This window comes from Cupressus sempervirens, chromosome 3 (assembly GCF_028749045.1).
Source record: "Cupressus sempervirens isolate cs-2001-9-10 chromosome 3, ASM2874904v1, whole genome shotgun sequence".
Classification (NCBI taxonomy): Eukaryota; Viridiplantae; Streptophyta; class Pinopsida; order Cupressales; family Cupressaceae; genus Cupressus; species Cupressus sempervirens.
Window position 1 is genome coordinate 179,046,227 of NC_143120.1, and position 5,857 is coordinate 179,052,083.

The window sequence follows — 5,857 nt, forward strand, 5'->3', positions numbered from 1 at the left end:
AGTAACTTATTGTGACTAACTCTAAATTGTCTCCAAGTTGCTCTATGAACTCTCCAATTTGAACTACAATTGACCTATTGGTCTTCCAAGAAACTTTACCAAATGAGGAAAATGTGTTCTACACATACAAAAATATACAAACTAGTAATGAATAGAATTTGCATTGTGCACTCTTAGTTTTTCTTATGGCTCCCATTTTTTTTATAACTATTGGAGTTGTAACTTAGCAAGGTCATAAGAGTGATCCTTCTTGATTATCTTGTAGCCCAAATCCACAACCATACAAGACACATTTTTCAATCTTATATATTGAAATAACTTGTGTGCAATAATTCTCACTACAAATGCAATTAGCGGATCTAAAATTGTGTCAATTGTCATCCCTCATTTGTTCCATACAACCCATGTATTCTTCTCAATTACTTCCTTTGCATCACTATGCATGGTCTTAGGTCTCTCAAGTGTAGGATACCCTATTACACATCGAATGATCATTTTAGTGATTTTGGTTGGACCATTTTCCAACCATATTGAGTGATCATGTATTCTGCTTAACACTATTTTAATCCATTATGTCTTGAATACATTTAGAAAATCTAGGGCATGGATTAACCCTTTTCTCTCAACAATATTATTTTCCTCCTTCAATACTCCATCAACACATAGTTTTCCATATAAATATATGATTTCCATGTCTTTAATACTTCCAACCTTACAAGTGTAACAGCATCTTACATCTTGTATCATCAAAACTTGTGGTGATATCATCGATAATGCACCAATTGGATCTCCCTTGTATGCAATTTTAGGAATAGCTCAGAAGCGTGGTTGTTTTAATCTCATTTCTTATTAATTGGACATTTAAAACTTATTTTCCTTCCTTCCTAACCACAGTAGAAGAACTAGATTCCATATCAAATAACTAGGGTTTGCAATAATTCAGACAACATAACTTGGCACATGATAAATACCTAATGAATCTAATGATTGGTGATGAGTAGCAATTGAATTTAGTTCATAAACACTTGAATCCTTCTCTACAAATTGCCTTATGCTCTTTGTGCTATCTTTGATCTTCAATAAATGCAAATGACTCAAAAATTGACCATATCGCCCTTAAAACTTGGCAATAAATGCTTAATGCTTACACAATTGTAAGCTCAACTATAATAGCAATTTCAACTTACTCAGCTTGCACATGATTTCTTTTATGCTCGGCAACCACCACAAGCTCAGCCAATACTATCAATTTTAATAGCTCGACACTAATTGAAAATTTTCATGCTCAACAACAATATAAAAATTTAAAGATTTCTTCTAGGTTCTAACCAATAAATTGTGTCTTAATTCATGCATATATAATCTTTTTAGAACTTAGATTCTTGGAATTGATGTAAACTATATCAATGCAATAATAGTCTCACATACCCTTTTGATTACCTAATTGGGGGTGATGTGAACACCTGATCCATTAGATGGAGTGACCTCATCTTAACTTGATGTACTATAATCTTCCTTTTTCTTCCATGTCTTGTTCATCTACATTCTAACATTCCCAACATCAATCTTCCCTTTTCCTTTGTTGAATTCACTGCCAGGTGCTTTTGACCTTGTTGGACAATTCCTGCTAATGTGACCAATTTTCAAATAACTAAAACATGTAGTTTGACTTAACCATCTATTGTAGTCACTTTTGAATTGTGTTCTAATGTAATTCTCAACAATATGTCCATAGTATTGACAATAGTGACAACTATACCTTGTATTGCAATCCTAATTTTATGGTTTCCATTGTGTTGTCCTTTTATATGCTTGTTTGATGTCCACTTGGCATTATATTTGTACTCATATTCTATATGTCCATACTTTTGATAATTATGGCAATGTCTTTCAAATCCTTTTGTGCTAGTAGTCTTAGTCCTACTTTCATGTGCCTAATTTCCTTGTGTGTTGCACTTATGACAGTAACCCATAAACTTCTACTTAGGGTTCTGATTTACATTGTTGCTCCTACAAATATTAGTTGTATGACCTATCTTTCAACAATTATGATAAGCGGGTTTGTAGTTCTTACCTTTGGTGCTTCTTTGTTCACCACTTTTAGATTATTCTACTTCCTTAGTACTAGTGTAAACCAATCCAGTAGTATCATTATTAGAACTCATCAATTTCTCAAAGTACTTGATGGCTTCATTAGGTCTATTGAAACTTTCAGCAAATTCTTTTTCTCTTTTCAGATCATTTATCAGCTTTTCATTCTGTAACTTCAGGGTTGTGATTTCAATGTCCTTACCATTCAATTCATGAGTGGCAATCATCACTTTATTCATTGTTTCCAATTGCATGCCAGCAATCTTATGTACCTTTGATGTCTTCTCTTCTAGTCTATTGGTCAGTATCCTTTTTTCATCTTCAATCATGACTTTGTCTTCTCGGGCCTTCTTTTTCTGCTCAATCACCTCACATAGCAATATTGATTCGACTTCTTGTTCTATCTTAAGATTTTTGACCTCTTTAGTTAGGGCACCATTCTTTTCCATCAAATCTGCAACTATTGCATCAAATTCAGTTGTGTTTCCATTTGCAAATAATTTAGTAGTGTCTTCCTCTTGGTAATGTCTGTCATTCTCCTTAATAGTTGTCTCTTTGCTTCTTTTTAATGATCACTTCAAATCATCTCTTGCTTCAATTAGATAATGTAGGGAAAGAAGGATTTCAATCTTCTAGTTCTCAATGACTTTTCCCAACTTATAGATTTTCATCTTCAAGAGCTTTCCTCAAATCCACTAAAACATTCACCACACATCCATCTCACAGTTTGCATATAAACTAAAATACCAAACTAAGCATGTTCATCCATAGCATAAAAACAAATAAACATTCATCACATTTGACACAAGATATTTGGTTACCCAAAAACCCTCCAATGAGAAGGTAAAAACAGGGGTGGGGATGACACCCAAAAATCTTCACTTCTACAGTTGTAAAGTGTATCCAATGAAGGTTACAATATTTGATCATAAGCTATGATCTACCCTATTAAAGGCTTACAAAGATTGTTGGATCTTACCCTATTAAAGGATTTCAACACCCTATTAGAAGTGTATCTGGTTAAAGGACTTCAACTTACAATGAAGTAAGAAGTTGGTTAAGAGATTTACATAAAAGTTTTCTTGTAATTGAAACCTGTTAAGGCTACTCTATTAAGATTTTTTATTGAGTCATCTATTAGAATATCTTAGCCTTGATCCTTCAGTTAGAACTCCTTTGCTAGATAATATATCACCTCTATCTTGATGTGTACTTGATCCTCTCTAATTAGATGCATCACTTATGTTCTCTATGCTTTCCTTTGTTCTCTCTAATTGATTTTGCAATGCATATCTCAATTCACAACTCCTTAGTCACCATGAAAAATACTCTGTCTATACATGCAAACTTCTCTCTTCACTCTTTTTCTTTAGGGTTTTCCTTCCTTAAGAAGACCTAGGTGACTTAGGGTTAGGTAAAAATCAATGATTTTGATTCACCTATTTTTCCACTTAGAACATCCCTCAATTTGATTGGTTTCATATACTGCATAGAAAATTCTCAATATAGATTCATTCTTATCATCTAAAATTGTAAAAAAATCCTTAAGTTAGCCCAAAAATGGTTTACATAGAAGTTTGTGCCATTACAAACAACTATGTCCAAAATTGTTTACTTGACACTTAAAGTCTCTAATGCTCGATATCCATTGTATCTTCAATCTTGTAACTCATCTCCTGAATGACTTGGCATCCATTGTTCACTCGACATTAACTCACTTACTTAGCACTGGAGTGGCTTGCACTAACTTTCTACTCGACACATACTATATATATTTCTCGGCTTGCATTATCTAACACCTTATGCTCAACATATACTACTTACTTAGGATGCACTTTTAGAATGTGACTAAGTGTGTAGTCACTCATATGTCAAAACCAATCTGATATTAACAATAGACACATACATATATGTGTGTGTGTATGTATATGCATGCATACATACATATACATAAATAATATTAATATATGTATTGTATTTACATTTTCTTTTCTATTTCTTATAAGAGTCTTTCAAGGTTGGGAAACACTTCAACATCCTTTGCATGGTTTAGAGGTAATGTCATTATGGAAGAGGCTTTTGCAAGGGAATGAGCTTTGTGATTATGACATTTACACATAAGCAAAACTTAGTTCTTTAGCTCCTTACACTCAAATCTTCACTAAAGTTATTCTTCTAGCTATAAGAATAGCTACTACAAATTCCTAGAAGCCAAGGGACCCTAAACCTATGCTACTTTTTTTGGAGACATGGGAGAAGTTACTTCTAGCTTCCATACTTTATAAGATTCTAGATCATATAGTAATGCCCAAATTAACAAGAAAAGTAGATACTTGGGATCCTCATAGGGAGAGTGTGCCAATACATGCATGGTTGCATACCTTGCTTCCATTGTTGGGCCAGCGTATGTGATGCAAGAGAGTTAGGAAATGGAAGGATCCCTAAAGAAGAAAAAATATGGATTAGAGGCAAGGAGGAGTTTAAAACAATAAATTGGCATGTGTTGAAGATAATCATGGCATTAGAAGGCTTTAAAGATGATAAAAATGTAATGAATCCTAAAAGGCTTGTTAAAAACCTTAGGATCTTTGATAGTGAAATATAGGCATAGTGGCATATTGGAGTTAATTGGATCCTTAGGAGACTTAGAAAAGTTTAGGATTGGTTACATTGGTCTTGAGGACCTAATAAGCAAGTTTACTGGGTTAATTAGTTATTTTATTCAATAAATTGTAAGTTGGGAATTTTAAATATTTGAATCCCGACAATTAGTTCCATTTTGGGGGGAAATTAGATTTAATGAGTTTTAGGCATAAACTAACCATTGAAATTGATCCAAATCAATTGGGATAGTTGTAAGGGATGTTATTAAGTCAAGTTTGAGGCATTGTATGGAGAGATTAGTATTGGGATTGATCAATTATACAGACTCTATAAAGAAATCGAATAAAAACTTCATTTTTCAAGAATTTGGTGCATGGTGGCTTGAATATCATTGATTTCTTATAGTCTTATGATCTCATAAGCCTTTTTGCATATTTTTTTGATTAATTCCTTATACATTGAAATTTGTGAAGTTCATTCTTTTCAAGTTTGTTGTCTCCACTTTAAGGGTTTCATTTTTTTTATTAACAAGTTTGAGTTTCTACTTGAAATATTGATCATTCCATAAATGTGGGAGTTTTATTCTCATGGAATGATCTTGTAATAGTATGTACGAATCACATCTAACAATGTTTTGACAAGAATTTCTAAGGATTGGTGATCAGCATTGGAGTTTGTGAAGTAAAGGGCACTAAATTCATGGCTATGGAGCAACGGTAGGAGTTCTATCCATTAGAGGTTGGTTTTTAATGATTGGAAGTGCTTTGGTATATTGGAGACGAGGTGAAATAACCTTCAATTGAGTATGAAGGTTCTTGGAAGGCAAATATTTAGGAAACCCTACCTTTGAGGATTTGTAGGAGACTAGTTTGGGGCTTTTGGGGTTACAGAATTTTTGGGACTAATTCCTTTTGGATTTGGAACATTTGCAACATAAGGAGAGACTTTCTAGAGTTTGGGGTCTTGGGATTATAAGAAGCTTGTAGTTGCTTTGTTAAATTGCCCTCTTTTCATGCATTTTTTAGCCATAGTATGGTAACAATAAGATATGGTCCAAAGGAACACATGGAACCCTTCTAGTATGTTGTAGTATGGCTTAATGGTTATCTAAATCGACCATTTTTTTGGGGAGTGTTTTGGAAAGTTTGAGAGGAAAGGTCAC